This window comes from Cornus florida, unplaced genomic scaffold (genome assembly GCF_030987335.1).
Source record: "Cornus florida cultivar Cherokee Brave unplaced genomic scaffold, ASM3098733v1 CherokeeBrave_3.0.0_Hap2_Chr06, whole genome shotgun sequence".
Lineage (NCBI taxonomy): Eukaryota > Viridiplantae > Streptophyta > Magnoliopsida > Cornales > Cornaceae > Cornus > Cornus florida.
The window spans coordinates 62,334,936-62,337,963 of NW_026775576.1; the positions used below are offsets into that span (position 1 = coordinate 62,334,936).

The 3,028-nt window shown below is 39.3% G+C and overlaps 1 non-coding gene across 1 annotated transcript; it reads left to right on the plus strand.

Moving 5' to 3' along the window:
* Positions 1-2,068: 2,068 nt before the first annotated feature.
* LOC132315253 (small nucleolar RNA R71) lies at positions 2,069-2,175 on the plus strand. Its single transcript, XR_009483610.1, has one exon. It is a non-coding gene; the product is annotated as a small nucleolar RNA R71 (small nucleolar RNA).
* The last annotated feature ends 853 nt before the right edge of the window (positions 2,176-3,028 follow it).

The following is a 3,028-nucleotide window of genomic DNA, read 5'->3' on the forward strand; positions in this document are numbered from 1 at the left end:
AGGAAGAGGTTCTTTCTTGCTTTTCCAAGGTGGGTAATCCAAAGTGGCCACAAAGTCCATCAAAGCATTCACCTCACTTTTGGATCCTTCTGTGTCAAAACCACAACTTTCAAACATTTCACAAAGGCACGCCTCAAGAGGGTCCTTAGAGAGAATAGAAGGAAGAGTCTCCTCTATGGTTTCATCTAAGACATCTACTAGGAAACACTCGTCTTCATCTGTGGGATGTTGACTTACATTGAAAACATTAAGTTTAACCATCATGTTGCCAAAAAAGATATCCATAATGCCGGATCTACAATTAATGGTGGCATTGGCAGTGGCAAGGAATGGCCTTCCTAGGATGACTGGAATGTGATTGGTGAGATTAGGGACTGGCTCAGTATCTAGTACCATAAAATCAACCGGGAAATAAAATTTATCAACCTTAATTAGAATATCCTCAACAATTCCCCTTGGTTTCTTAATTGATCTATCGGCTAGTTGGATTACTACTGATGTTGGCTTCAAGTCCCCTAATCCTAACTGCAAGAAAACAGAGTATTGAATGAGATTGATACTTGCACCTAAATCAAGGAGAGCTCTACGAACCTCTTGGTTTCCAATAACACAAGAAATGGTCGGAACACCCGGATCTTTGAACTTAGGAGGAGTGTTAGACAGAATGATGGAACTCACTTGTTTCGTTAAAAGCACTTTCTTAAGGTCCCTTCCCTTACTCTTCCTCTTTTGTGTGCACAAGTCCTTCAAGAACTTTGCATATGGTGGAATTTGCCTAATTGCATCTAGAAGAGGAAGATTGATTTTTACTTGTTTAAACACTTCCATCATATCATGAATTTTCCCTTCTTGTCTCCCAAATGATGAAGTCTCTCTCAAAGCTTGAGGAAATGGAGTTTTTGGCTCATAAAGCTTCTCTAATTGGGAAGATGATGATGAAGATGACGGAATGTCCATTTTGGAACCACTAGTATCCAAAGAAATAGGAATAGGATTTGGAATGGGACGGATGCTACCACTTGGTTGCTTCAGTTCATTATCCTCCTTAGGTACCTCTACCTTATTATCCACTTTCCTACCACTTCTCAAGGTGGTAATTGCTTGAACTTGCTCATTTCCAGAAAATTCTGATGAAGGACTTGCTTGCGCCATAAATTGCCCCTTAGGATTGGTCTCAGTTTGACTAGGCAACTTACCTTTCTCTCTTACATTTAAAGAATTAGCTAATTGCCCGATTTGAGCTTCAAGTTTTGCAATTGATTGAGAGTGAGAATGAAACAATTGATTATCTTTTCGAAGATCACCTAAGGCTTGCAAGACTTTGTCCTCAAAAACAGAACTTTTAGGAGGTGCTTGATTTGGATTAGAGTAAGATTGAGAATTTGATGCTTGAGGTTGAGAATAGGATTGAGAATTTGGTACTTGAGGTTGAGAGTAATGATTCACATTCTGACAGAATGAAGAACGGTAACCTTGAGAATTTTGATTTTGATTTTGGAGATGTGGGGGAACATACTTTGCTTGGTAACCTTGATTTTGAGGAGGGTTTGCACCGTCTCCTTGATTTCTCCATGCAAAGTTAGGATGATTTTTCCACCCCAGATTGTAAGTATTGGAATAAGGGTTGTTCCCTTGATGAATGAAAGCTGCATTTGCTTGTTCTTGAGACTCACTTGGTATGACTTGTCCAAGAGGGCAATTTGAAGTATGGTGAGTGTAACTAGAACAAATCATGCACATTTCATTGAAAGGACGAGAATAAGATTGAATTGCCGGACCTTGATTCAAAAGAAATGTATCAAATCTTTGAGTAAGATTTTTGACCTCGGCGGCAATTTCCATGGAAGAGTTTATTTGATTTAGAGCTTTCTTGCCTCCCATATTTGCTAAGTGACCACCCCTAGAAGATGAAGATCTATGCATTGAGTTTTCACTCATTTTTTCGAAAAGAAGCCAAATTTCATCTTCATTTCTTTTTATATAGCTTCCACCACAAGAAGCATCAACAATGCCCTTATTGGCATCGGATAAACTTGAAAAGAAACATTGAACTAATTGCCACTAAGGAATGTCATGATGTGGACATTTCCGTAGCAAGTCATTCAAACGTTCCCATGCTTCATGAAGGGGTTCTCTTTCTTGTTGTTTAAATTCACGAATGGAAGTTCTCATGGCATTGGTTCGACTTGCGGGGTAATACTTCTTTAGGAACTCTTGTTGCAATTGTGCCCAAGAGGTGATTGTATTTGGCCGCAAGTTGTTAAACCAATATTTAGCTTTATCCCGAAGAGTGAAAGGGAAAAGCTTCATTTTTAGGACTTCTTCCGGAATATCCGTGATTTTCATGGTGGAACAAACTTCCAAGAACTCATCTAAATGTTTATAAGGCTCTTCATTACTCAACCCATAGAAAAGGGGGCACATGTTAATGGTGGAAGCCTTAATCTCATAATGATGAGCATGGAAATTTGGCAATTGAATGGAAGTGGGTGCATTATATTGATTTGGAGTGTAACGATCCCTAAGGACCATTGGAGGATTGAGAGGAGGATATGGCATTTGACCTTGTTGATGATATGCCATTTGACCTTGTTGAGGGTATGCCATTTGAACATATTGTTGTTGTTGCTCACCAATTGGGGGAACAACATTTGGCCTTGGCATCCCTAGATTAGGTTGTTGCACCGTATGATTAACTGGTTGTGGCATTCCCAAGGGTGGATGCATACCTTGAGGATCCACAATATGAACTTGTGGTGGGTGGTGCACACCATTATGATCCACATGACCAAAATCTACAATGGGATCTTCAATTGGATCTATTGGGTCTTCCATTAAAGGTGATGGAAGATCAAAATTTGAAAGATTAAGATGACTATCCCTAGTACTACTTCTTAAATGCCGAAGAAAAATTTCGAGATTTTGATTTACAGGAGCAAGAGGACGATTAAGTGATCTACGACCTTGCATACACTAGAACAAGTCAACACACAAACATTTCAAAATTTCAACCTCCACATACGATGTT